Here is a 14212-nt window from a genome sequence, read left to right as displayed (position 1 = left end):
AAAAAGATTTGTTATAAAGCTAAAGCAACTAACACAGTTTGATAAAGGCATAAGAACAGACAAATAAACCAGTGAAACAGCATAGAAAGTCCAGACACAGACATACGTATATGGTCACCTGATTGATGACAGTGATGACAAAGCAGTACAATAAGGAAAGACCAATCTTTTCAATAAATAGTGTTGGATCTATTGGATAACCATATGAGGGAAAAATGAGCCTTGACACCTAATTCACACTATACACAGAAATAAATTCCAGATGGCTTGTAGAACTAAATGTAAAAGATAAAATACTAAATCATCTAAAAAAACATAGAAGAATATCTAAAATGCACCAACTCTAAAAGAAGAGACTGGTCAACTAAACTTAATTGAAATTAGGGACTGTTATTCATCAAAGATAACATTAAAAAGGTGAAAAGGCAAGCCTCAGAGTGTGGGAAGACATATGTAATACATATACCCAACAAATAAGTTATCTTCCAAATATGTAAAAAGTCCTAGAAGTCAATAAGAAACAGACAGACAACCCAACAGAAAAATGAACAGAAGACTTGAGCAGTTAGTTCACAAAAGAATATAACCAAACGACCAATAAACATACTAAAAGGTGCTCAACATTAAAATAAGACTATAATAAGACATCACCACAAAATTAAATTAAATTAAATTAAAAGACAGAGAGTACCAAGGGTTGATGAGATTTTGGAACAACTAAAACTCATGTACTGATAATGGGAGCATACTGTGGTACGAATACTCCAGAAAATCAATCATCCATATCTCCTAAGCTGAGAATACACACACTTTATGACCCAGAAATTCCACTCCTAGGTATAAACCCCCACAGAAATTCAGCAAGAATGTTAATTGCAACACTACTCATAATAACCTCAAAGTGGAAAAAACTAAAATGTCCATTAAAAGCAGAATGGATAAATTGCAGTATAATCCAGAAAATGGAATACTATACAGCAATGAAAAAGAACAAACCGCTGTTACACATGATATAATGGGTGAATTTCACAAACACAATGTTGAACAAAAGAAGGCAGACACAAAAATGACCCCATTTATATATAATCCAAAACTAGGCAAAAGTAGTCCATAGTATTCGCAGTCAGGAGAATAATGATCCCTTAGTAGGGCTGTGACTGGGAGGGACATAAAGGAGACTTCTGGGGAAAATTTCAGCCTGTAGCCTCCAGTGCTGTGTCACTTCAGGCCAAACAACCAACAGGGAGGGAACTCAGCCCCACCCATGAGCAGACAAGCAGATTAAAGTTTTACTGAGCTATGCCCATCAGAGCAACACCCAGCTCTACCCACCACCAGTCCCTCCCATCAGGAAGCTTGCAAAAACCTCTTACATAGCCTCATCTACCAGAGGGCAGACAGCAGAAGCAAGAAGAACTACAATCCTGGAGGCTGTGGAACAAAAACCACATTCACAGAAAGACAAGACAAGATGAAAAGGCAGAGTAATATGTACCAGATGAAGGAACAAGATAAAACGCAAAAAAAACAACTAAATGAAGTGGAGACAGGCAACCTTCCAGAAAAAGAATTCAGAATAATGATAGTGAAGATGATCCAGGGCCTCAGAAAAAGAATGGAGGCAAAGATCGAGAAGATGTAAGAAATGTTTAACAAAGACCTAGGAAAAATTAAAGGACAAACACCTAGAAGAATTAAAGAACAAACAAACAGAGATGAACAATACAATAAATGAAATGAAATATACACTAGAAGGAATCAATAGCAGAATAACTGAGGCAGAAGAATGGATAAGTGACCTGGAAGACAGAATGGTGGAATTCACTGCTGCAGAACAGAATAAAGAAAAAATAATGAAAAGAAATGAAGACAGCCTAAGAGACCTCTGGGAAAACATTAAACACACCGACATTCACATTATAGGGGTCCCAGAAGAAGAAGAGAGAGAGAAAGGGCCCAAGAAAATATTTGAAGCGATTATCATCAAAAACTTCCCTAACATGGGAAAGGAAATAGCCACCCAAGTCCAAGAAGCGCAGAGTCCCAGGCAGGATAAACCCAAGGAGAAACACACCGAGACACATAGTAATCAAACTGACAAAAATTAAAGACAAAGAAAAATTATTAAAACAAGGGAAAAGGGGCTTCCCTGGTGGCGCAGTGGTTGAGAGTCTGCCTGCCAATGCAGACGACACGGGTTCGAGCCCTGGTCTGGGAAGATCCCACATGCCATGGAGCAACTGGGCCCGTGAGCCACAATTACTGAGCCTGCGCGTCTGGAGCCTGTGCTCCGCAACAACAGAGGCCGCGATAGTGAGAGGCCTGCGCACCGCGATGAAGAGTGACCCCCACTTGCCACAACTAGAGAAAGCCCATGCACAGAAATGAAGACCCAACACAGCCATAAATAAATAAATAAGTAAATACAAAAAAAAAAAAAAAACAAGGGAAAAATGACAAATAACATACAAGGGAATTCCCATAAGGTTAACAGCTGATTTCTCAGCAAAAACTCTACAAGCCAGACGGGAGTGGCATTATATATTTAAAGTGATGAAAGGGAAGAACCTAAAACCAAGATTACTCTACCCAGCAAGGATCTCATTCAGATTCGACGGAGAAATCAAAAACTTTACAGACATGCAAAAGCTAAGAGAATTCAGCACCACCAAACCAGCTCTATAACAAATACTAAAGGAATTTCTTTAAGTGGGAAACACAAAAGAAGAAAAGGACCTACAGAAACAAACCCCCAAAAATAGAAAATGGTAATAGGAACATACATATCGATAATTACCTTAGATGTGAATGGATTAAATGCTCCAACCAAGAGACACAGGTTTGCTGAATGCATACAAGAACAAGACCCATTATAAAAGATGTCTACAACAGACCCACTTCAGACCTAGGGACACATACAGACTTAAAGTGAGGGGATGGAAAAAGATATTCCATGCAAATGGAAGTCAAAAGAAAGCTGGAGTAGCAATGCTCCTATCAGACAAAATAGACTTTAAAATATGTTACAACAGAAAGGAAGGACCCTACATAATGATCAAGGGATCCATCCAAGAAGAAGATATAACAATTATAAATATATATGCCCCCAACATAGGAGCACCTCAATACATAAGGCAAATGCTAACAGCTATAAAAGAGGAAATCAACAGTAACAAAATAATAGTGGGGGACTTAAACACCACACTTACACCAATGGACAGATCACCCAGACAGAAAATTAATAAGGAAACACAAGCTTCAAATGACACAGTAGACCAGATGGATTTAATTGATATATATAGGACATTCCATCCAAAAACAGCAGATTACACTTTCTTCTCAAGTGCACACGGAATATTCTCCAGGATGGATCATATCTTGGGTCACAAATCAAGCCTTGGTAACTTAAGAAAACTGAAATCGTTTCAAGCACCTTTTCCAACCACAACGCTATGAGATTAGAAATCATCTAAAGGGAAAAATATATATATAATACAAACACATGGAGGCTAAACAATACGTTACTAAATGACTAAGAGATCACTGAAGAAATCAAAGAGGAACTCAGTAAATACCGAGACAAATGACAACAAAAATACAATGATCCAAAACCTATGGGATGCAGCAAAAGCAGTTCTAAGAGGGAAGTTTATAGCAATACAATCCTACCTCAAGAAACAAGAAAAATCTCAAATAAACAATCTAACCTTACACCTAAAGGAACTAGAGAAAGAAGAACAAACAAAACCCAAAGTTAGCAGAAGGAAAGAAATCATAAAGATCAGAGCAGAAATAAATGAAATAGAAACAAAGAAAACAATAGCAAAGAGCAAGGAAACTAAAAGCTGGTTCTTTAAGAAGATAAACAAAACTGATAAACCTCTAGTCAGACTCATCAAGAAAAAGAGGGAGAGGACTCAAATCAATAAAATTAGAAACGACAAAGGATAAGTTACAAAGGACACTGCAGAAATACAAAGCATCATAAGAGACTACTACAAGGTACTCTATGCCAATAAAATGGACAACCTGGAAGAAATGGACAAATTTTCAGAAAGGTATAATCTTCCAAGATTGAACCAGGAAGAAATACAAAACTTGAACAGACCAATCACAAGTAATGAAATTGAAACTGTGATTAAAAATTTTCCAACAAACCAAAGTCCAGGAGCAGATAGCTTCACAGGTGAATTCTATCAAACATTTACAGAAGAGCTAACACCCATCCTTCTTGAACTCTTCCAAAAAATTACAGAGGAAGGAAACTCCCAAACTCAGTCCACCATCATCCTGATACCAAAACCAGACAAAGGTACTACAAAAAAAGAAAATTACAGACCTGTATCACTGATAAATATAGATGCAAAAATCCTCAACAAAATACTAGCAAACAGAATCCAGTAACACACTGAAAGAATCATATACCATGATCAAGTGGGATTTATCCCAGGGATGCAAAGATTCTTCAATATATGCAAATCAATTGATGTGATACACCGTATTAATAGATTAAGGAATAAGAACCATATGATCATCTCAACAGATGCAGAAAACGCTTCTGACGAACTTCAACACCCATTTATGATAAAAACTCTCCAGAAGTGGGCATAGAGGGAACCTACCTCAACATAATAAAGGCCATATATGACAAACCCACAGCAAACATCATTCTCAATGGTGAAAAACTGAAAGCATTTCCTCTAAGATCAGGGACAAGACAAGGATGTCCACTCTCACCACTATTATTCAACATAGTTTTGGAAGTCCTAGCCACGGCAATCAGAGAAGAAAAAGAAATAAAACGCATACAAATTGGAAAAGAAGAAGTAAAAGTGTCACTGTTTGCAGATGACATGACACTATACATAGAGAATCCTAAAGATGCCTCCAGAAAACTACTAGAGCTAATCAATGAATTTGGTGAAGTTGCAGGATACAAAATTAATACACAGAAATCTCTCACATTCCTATACACTAACAACAAAAGATCAGAAAGAGAAATTAAGGATACAATCCCATTCACCATTGCAACAAAAAAAATAAAATACCTAGGAATAAACCTACCTAAGGAGGTAAAAGACCTGTACTCAGAAAACTATAAGACACTGAAGAAAGAAATCAAAGATGACACAAACAGATGGAGATATACCATGTTCTTGCATTGGAAGAATCAATATTGTGAAAATGACTATACTACCCAAAGCAATCTACAGATTCAATGCAATCCCTATCAAATTACCAATGGCATTTTTCACAGAACTAAAACAAAAAATCTTAAAATTTGTATGGAGACACAAAAGACCCCCAAATAGCCAAAGCAATCTTGAGGGAAAAAAGCAGAGCTGGAGGAATCAGACTCCCTGACTTCAGACTATACTACAAACCTACAGTAATCAAGACAATAAGGTGGGCTTCCCTGGTGGTGCAGCGGTTGAGAGTCCGCCTGCCGATGCAGGGGACATGGGTTTGTGCCCTGGTCCGGGAAGATCCTACGTGCCGCGGAGCGGCTGGGCCCGTGAGCCACGGCCGCTGAGCCTGCACATCTGGAGCCTGTGCTCCACAACGGGAGAGGCCACAACAGTGAGAGGCCCACATACTGCAAAATAATAATAATAATAGTGTATCAATATCGGCTTATCAATTGTAGCAAATATATTGGCTTATCAGTTGTAACCCTAAACTAAGATGGTAACAATGGGAGAAACTGTGTGTCGGGAGATAGGGTGTATGAGACTCTACTTTCTGCACAATTTTTCTGTAAACCTAAAACTGCTCTTGAAAATAAAGTCTATTAAAAAAACTACAAATAGAACTACCATATGACCCAGCAATCCCACTACTAGGCATATACCCTGAGAAAACCATAATTCAAAAAGAATCATGTACCAAAATGTTCATTGCAGTTCTATTTACAATAGCCCGGAGATGGAAACAACCTAAGTGTCTATCATCAGATGAATGGATAAAGAAGATGTGGCACATATATACAATGGAATATTACTCAACCATAAAAAGAAACGAAATTGAGCTATTTGTAATGAGGTGGATAGACCCAGAGTCTGTCATACAGAGTGAAGTCAGTCAGAAAGAGAGAGACAAATACCGTATGCTAACACATATATATGGAATTTAAGAAAAAAAATGTCATGAAGAACCTAGGGGTGAAACAGGAATAAAGACACAGACTTACTAGAGAATGGACTTGAGGATATGGGGAGGGGGAAGGGTAAGCTGTGACAAAGCGAGAGAGAGGCATGGACATATATACACTACCAAAGGTAAGGTAGACAGCTAGTGGGAAGCAGCCACATAGCACAGGGAGATTAACTCGGTGCTTTGTGACCGCCTGGAGGGGTGGGATAGGGAGGGTGGGAGGGAGGGAGACGCAAGCGGGAAGAGATATGGGAACATATGTATATATATAACTGATTCATCTTGTTGTGAAACTGAAACTAACATACCATTGTAAGGCAATTATACTCCAATAAAGATGTTAAAATGAAAAAAAAAAGAAGGTAAAAAGAAAATAAGCAAAGTCAAAGACAAAAAATATTTGCAACTTTTATCACAAAGGACTAATATCATGAATGTATAAAGAGTCAAAAAGAAAGGGAAAAGAAAGGGACTAACAATATGAATGAAAAAATGGCAAAAGATACAACAGCTAATTCAGAAAAAATAAATGCAAAAGTCCTTTAAACACATGAAGAGACCCTAGACTGCATTCAAGTAAAAGAGATGCAAATTAAAACTATCCCGTGATACTATTTCTCACGTATCAGACTGGTAAATATTCATAAATATGACAAGCACTCTGGCCAGAGGCCGTGGGGAAGAGGCATTTGCATACACTGCTGTTAAAAATGCAAACCAGTACGATGTCTAGGAAAGGGAATTTGCAATGCCTACTGAAATCCCACGTGCATTTTCCTTTGACTCAGTAATCCCAGAAATCTATCTCAGAGACATTGGAAAGAAAAGCGAAATTGTTTGTGCAAGGCATGGTAGCATTATGCATGATACCAAAACCTTGGAAACAACCCAAATATCCATCCACAGACTGAATAAAATGAGGTGTACACCTTCATGAAGCACTATACGTGGCACTGTAAAAAGTCACAAGGAAGATCTCTAAGTATGGATATGAAGAGATCTCCTATATATTGTTAGGTGAAAAAAAAAAATCAAGGTGTAGAAAAGTGTCTGTAGTATACCATCTTTGGGGCTTATCTTTTTAAAAAGAAACAATGGAAGGATAAAGAAAATGAATATAAAAAGCTTGTCTGGGGGAAGGTGGGATTGGGTGAGTGAAACAAGAACAGAAGCTAGACTTCTTGAGATGTACCTTGTTTCATAGTTTTCTCTTTGGGGTCATGTGAGTGTTTACATAAATAAACACAAAATTATTAAAACGCATCCCCATTTTCCTGGTTCCAGGTCACTGCACACTGCTGTGACAAACATCCTTACACGTCGGACCCTTCATTTCTATGGGATTCTAGAGGTCATGTGTTTTTTAACTTTACATTATGGAATTGTCAAGCATACAGACATAGAAAAAATGTATAACAAACCTAATGTACATTTAACAGCTGGCAGAACCTCACACAGAAAGAATGACTCTGTGGCTTTTCAATGCAGTATTCTGACTGTGTATACCTGGTGGAATATGCCTTAAAGACACGAAAGAACAACAAAATAATTGGAAACTGGCCATGGGAGCCAAAACCTGAAAGAGCTCCCACTGATCTAAGTGGGAGCAATTTGAGCATTTAAAAGAATATTGAATGCAATGGACTGAAACCCATGAAATATATAAAATCCATGAATTCATAATTATACTGAAAAAAATTGGTCGCCATTGGAGAGTATGAGGGTGTCATTTATTCTGTCTTTCCTATACAGACTGTATTCAGGAAAGCCAAAAAAGTTCATGAGGGAAAGTTTATTTTCCTAGAAGAATTCCAGCCAATCATTTCAGAAGGAATGACAGAGCTAGAAAATCACCATCTGTGACATCTAATGGAATGACGGCTCTAGGCTGTGTCATTAGTCCATGTTTAGACCAGTCGGTGGAAGGCTGGTGGATGACTCCATCATGGAGTGATCAGACTGACACACTCTGAACCCACTGCTCAATATTAGCTACCCCTGGGGTTTGCATATGTGGATTATGTGTCTGGGTGAACACACAGGCCTATGGAGTCTGTGCATATAGACAAGCATGGGAAAAGACAACGCTGGGTCAGCAGCCTACTGGGTGGGGAATCTGGATGGGGCACTCCCATCGTGCAAAGCTCTGTCATGTGTGCATGAAGAAAGGTGTAAGTCACCAGAGCACGTACCATGGGCTCCGCTCAGAAAACTCCACGTGGAAAAGCCTCCCGTGTTCCCAGCACAGCCTCACCCCAAGGGCCCTGGCTGCACAGACCATGGGCTGAGTTCTGAGGCTCTACAACAGGAGGACGGGACGCCAATACAAATGGTTAATGCTCGGAGCAGATATGTTTCTGCAGGATTTTATTACAAAGTCTGGTTCACCAGGAACTGGCACCACACTCAGGCCCTGAGGAGAGGAAAATCTCAGACAGACGGACCCCAGGGGGGGCCAGACCGGGGGAGGAGAGACCGGGGGCGCAGACTGAGTCAGCTCGGGCACCGGTCAACTACAAGGGCTCTTCAGGACCTACTGGGAATTATCCGAGCGCCCAGTAAGCCCTGATGGAAGGGTGCGTTCTTACCACATGTCTCTAGGGGTTAAATGCACAGGCTGGAGAAGGGAAGGCATAAAGGGAGCGGGGCTGCTCCAGGATGTAAGAAAGTGACCACCCAGGGCCGTGTCTGCTCGGATGGGCCCTGGAAGACAGGTGAGTCTTGATCCAACACTATTCCTTAGAGTTTAGGTTCACAATATGGTGGCTCTGATCTGAATTCCAACAAAATGAGTTAGTTCCTTGAGCACCAAAAATCTCTCATTGTAAGGTGGTCTAGAGATGAGAAGCCCCTGTACCCAATAATGCAGAGATGGTACAAGGTCCAGATCTATTTACATCTGTCTTCAGAATTTAACGATTTGGCAGGATGATACATATGTAAGTGCTCTGTAAACTGCAGGGCACTGTACAACTATCAGCACCTCTGCTACAGGATGCCTTGGACTTTTAACTTGGTGAAAGAGACCGGCGTGAAAAAAAACATTGGTGCTTTCCTAATGTCAGTCTCTAAGTTCCAGCCAGCTATGCCATTTTAGATGGCTGAAATTTAATTCAAGTGAACATGAGATCAAGCCTGAAGGAAGGGTGCAGAGAGAGGAAACAGGGTGGGGAAGAGACCACCCTGATGAGGGACCTCAGAGCTTTCCCGGAGGTGCTGAAATGGGAAATAATTAACCTTTGGAAAGCCTGCAAGGTGACCTGGTATCTTCTGCCCCTGCCCCGCCGCCAAGGCTGGAAGGTTAATTAGTTTGCCCTGTACGGAAGGGCCAGGCCTCAAATTTAGAAGCACTGGCTGGACGCCTCACGTGCCCTCCTCCTGAGCAGAAGTCAGAGAGGGGGGTGCTCTCTCCAGGGGGGTGACCCACCCACAGGGGCAGAGCTCGCCCCAGCCCAGCCCTCATCCCCTGCATTACCCCCGGGGGCCACCCGAGGGCGCTCCTGCAGTGTTTTGCCAGTGGTGCCTTCCGGGCCCTGCCAGGGGGCCCATCTGTCCTCCTGCCGCGGACATCAGTTGGTGCCACTCTGGGGCCAATGTTATTTTCTGGCCACAGTCTCGTCAGTGTCACCACCCTCCCTTGCAGACACCCGAATTCTGAGATGAAGCTGCCGTTTACCAGGGACGAGGCCTTGCCCTCTGGGCCAGCTGGCTCTGCGACCTGGCGGCCCTGCCAGGATGCATCCTCTCCACTCCAAAGGAGGCTCCAGAGGTGAAGGAATCGGTCAGAACTTGTTTTTCTGTGATAATTAGTGCTCTGTTTTCCAGTTGTGTTAAATGGGGTACTTGAGTCCTTGCCTCACCAGGAGCTGGAAAAAGAACTCTCCATTTTCTCCGCTTGTCCTTCAACAACTACGATTTTCCACTCTGGAAGCAAAATAGAGTCACCTAGGCTGCCTTAAAAAATACTCATGGAGGTCCCACCCCCAGGCCAATTAAATCAGAATTTCTCAGGGTGCAACGCTGGCGTCAGTATTTTTTAATACACCCCAAGTATTCTCGTGTGGAGCCAGGGTTGAGAACCACTGAGGGGAAAATACACCAACAGCCCTGATAACGCAGCACCAGATGTGCGGTTCCAATACTTGTTCAGGACTCGACAAGACTGTCCTTCATTTCCTGGAGTGGCTATTCTCAGGCTCCCAATTCTGCCTGACCTCTGACCCTCCCGGCACAAGATCCAGCCTCCAGTGCACTGAATCCAACTCCAGATGCCAGGCCAGCCCCGTCTCCGGACCCAACCTGTGGTCTGGTTTCTGGAGCATCAGAAGCAGCGCTGGGCAGGCTCCAGACAAAGCCAGCCCCACACGCCCCTCATCATGCCCTTCCCTGCTCCTCCCCTTCTGCATGGGGTCTCCGGCCGAAACACGCATGCACACTTGGCCCCTCGCTCTTTCACAACGTGGACATGCCCAGCCCCGGGTTCTTGTCACCCCCGATGTCTGCAGGAACGCTGGCTGGGGCCGTGCTGGTGAGGAGAACACAGAACACCTCCAGGGTGGGGCCTTGGCCCCGTTCCTGCTGCCCACTGGCTGCTCCGGACCCAGCCCAGGCCAGGGTGTGTGTGCAGGAGCTGTCCCGGGGGTGAGAGCTGCCGTTAGGATGCTTGTTACCAGCCTCCTGCCGACAGCCCCGGACCCCCAGCATCGTCTGCCAGTCCAGCCCAGTCCTGAGCTCCACAGCTCCAATGTGCCACTGCCGGTGTGACCTGCTTGAACCAGTACAAGTTCTAGGAGTAACAGTCAGCTCATGGTGCAGACTCATCCAGGTGAGCCCTGACCTGATCAATTCGGGAATCACCAATCCAAGGACACAACGAGAGCACTCCCATGCTGGACCTCCTGGCTCCCCGCAGAGTTCCCTGCTGTTGCTTCTGAGAGCAATCAAGGTATTGGAAAGGCCCTGTTACAGGTTCAATTGAGTCTCCCACAAATTCCTACGTCCAAGTAATAACCTTCAGTACTTCAGAATGTGATCTCACTTAGAAACAGAGTCGGTGCTGATGTAATTAGTTACGATGAGGTCATGCTGTGGACTCAACCTAATATGGCTGGTGTCCTTCTATGAAGAGGGATATTTGGACACAGACACAGAGGGAGAAGGGCCATGTGAGGACAAAGGTAGAGATTAGACTGACACAGCTGTAAACCAAGGAGCACCAGGGATTGCCAGGAGCCACTGGAAAGAGACGGGAAGCAAGGATGGAGCCTCCCCTGCAGGTTTCAGAGGGAGTGTGGCCCTGCCGACACCTCATTTCAGATTTCTAGACTCCAGATCCACGAAAGAATGAGTTTCTGTTGTTTTAAGTCACCCAGTTTGTGATACTTTATCAGGGCAGGTCTAGGAAATGAAGACAAGAGGTAAACTCAGGCCTGGTTTTTCAGTTTCTCCTCTGAGTGAATTTCTACAGGTTAGGATGCTTGCACATGTAACAACCAAAACCCACTCTGACTGGTTTAGACAACAAAGGGGGTTTGTTCTATATATCCAGTTGCTGATAAAAAGAGATCTGCATGCTGACAATAATCATCAGATGACTATATGAACACGGAGAATTACACGGGGGACCTGTGTTACTGAGGTTGGGGTGTGGGTACAGCCTTATCATCTCAGACAGAAGACTCTTTCCTCTGAAAATGTGCATTCAACTTACTTCATGGGTTTCCTAGAACAAAACCATTCTTTACACTTGTGGATTGGAAGGGGATTTAGTATTGGAGTCATCCTCAAAAATGACACACCGGCTTTAGCCTCTTGAGACAAAAGTCTCCCAGCAGGTTTTAGAATCCAGTATGTTCTACCAAGATTTCAAAACTCTTAGAGCTGTATTGTAGCCAGGGCAGCATCGCGCGCGCGTGCGTGCGTGTGTGCGTGTGTGTGAAACAGTAATTCTCCAGTTCCTTTTCTGATTTATTTCTCACACCATCACCGAGCTCAGTATCTGGAGGCAAAGCATTCCTCAGCACGAGCTCACCACAGGGCTGTAAACATGCAAATTCTCAGGAGTCCAGACACTAGATATCCTAGCCCTGCACACACTGGTGCTGTCAGAGAGGGAACCACAGACTCTTGCTTGAGTTTCTCCAACAAGGGAACAAAAGCCACAAAGAGTGCTGGACACTTTGCTCAATCCTGTGGGCACGTGTTATACGCTAACTGATGCTTTTACCACCCGGCAGTGCGCTGTTTTGAGCAACTGCATGTCTAAAGGAAATAATACAGTGATTCATTTTTATCTTGAAAACGTCAATAGTTAACATACACTCTATCAATATTGCCTTTTGTCCCCAGCTTCTGCCTCCAATATATATATATTTTTTTGCGGTACGCAGGCCTCTCACTGTTGTGGCCTCTCCTGTTGCGGAGCACAGGCTCTGGACGCGCAGGCCCAGCGGCCATGGCTCACGGACCCAGCCGCTCCGCGGCATGTGGGATCTTCCCGGACCAGGGCACGAACCCATGTCCCCTGCATCAGCAGGCGGACTCTCAACCACTGCGCCACCAGGGAAGCCCTGCCTCCAATATTTAATTTTAATGTATTGTAGTTGCAACAAGTTGAATCAACTGAGATTGAAAAATGAGATGTAAAAAAAAAAAAAGTGTAAAAACATATCCTTTGCGGTCAATATTCATCTTGCAAAGGTTTTTTTTCTGTAAGGAAGCCTGCCAAGAGGGGGAAAGACAATGAAGACAGAAAGTGATTCACTGAATCAGCAGCTTCAGAGAGGTCAGAAGGAGACAGAACTGGCCCTTGTACTTGGCAAAGAGAAGAGAGTCAAGAGGTTGGCTGGAAGCCCCGGAAATGCATCCTGTGAGACAAAGAGAGGGGTGTGTGTGACCACACAGTGGTCAGGAGGATGGGGTGGATGCCACACTGCCGGGGGAGGGAGAGGTGCCCCCAGCCTCCTAGGACATGACCTCCGCCCTCCCACACCTTGGCTCCCATCAGGGCCCCTTCCCTTTCCTGGAAGTCAATGTTCCCTTTATGTCAACAACCTCTCCATGACCTTAATATTCTCCACCCGCCAGGCTTCTGCTTGGGTTGTCCCAGAAGTGACCTTTTGGTCAGAAACTCCTCAGTAAGAAGATTGGATCCATGGGGTCACTCACCTGGGACCCCTGGCACTTAGTTCACCAGACTAAGAAAGCTGAGGCTAGAAGATGTTGTCAAACAAAATCTCCCTAGACTTTCTCCAGAAATCATGTCCTGGAATTATCCCAAGCATTTTTTTTTTTTTGGCTGTGTTGGGTCTTCGTTGCTGCGCACAGGCTTTCTCTAGTTGCGGCGAGCAGAGGCTATTCTTCGTTGCGGTGCACAGGCTTCTCATTGCGGTGGCTTTTCTTGTTGTGGAGCATGGGCTCTAGGTGTGTGGGCTTCAGTAGTTGTGGCTCGTGGGCTCGGTAGTTGTGGCTCATGGGCTCAGTGGTTGTGGCTCGTGGGCTCTAGAGCGCAGGCTCAGTAGTTGTGGCGCACAGGCTTAGTTGCTCCGTAGCTTGTGGGATCTTCCCAGACCAGGGCTCGAACCCGTGTCCCCTGCATTGGCAGGCGGATTCTTAACCACTGCGCCACCAAGGAAGTCCCCAAGCATTTTGTAATCCCACCTCGACCTTCCAAAAAGTCTCAGTGAAGGAGGAGGAAGTGATTTATGTGTCCGTTGGACATATGTTATTGTCACCTGCCACCTGTGGGCCTGATACTTTTGGTTGTGTTTGGGATACTTCATGAAAACAGGCAAGTTTCTACTCTCATGAAGCTTACAACATAATGAAGGGATGCTGAACAAAGGAATACACAAACTCGTTTCAGTGTTGACAAAGGATATGAAGAAATTAAAATGCAGCCATGCAGTACAGGGTGACTTCCAAGGGGCCACCTTAGTGTGGGTGGTCAAGAAGAGCCTTCTGAGGGGGTGATATCTGAGCCAGGATCAGAACGGAGAAGGAGGCAGACATGAGACCATCTAAGGAAGAGGATATAATGGATCTAAGTGGGAAGATGCTC

Source organism: Lipotes vexillifer, unplaced genomic scaffold (assembly GCF_000442215.2).
Source record: "Lipotes vexillifer unplaced genomic scaffold, Lipotes_vexillifer_v1.1 scaffold868, whole genome shotgun sequence".
Lineage (NCBI taxonomy): Eukaryota > Metazoa > Chordata > Mammalia > Artiodactyla > Lipotidae > Lipotes > Lipotes vexillifer.
This window is presented reverse-complemented; position numbering follows the sequence as displayed.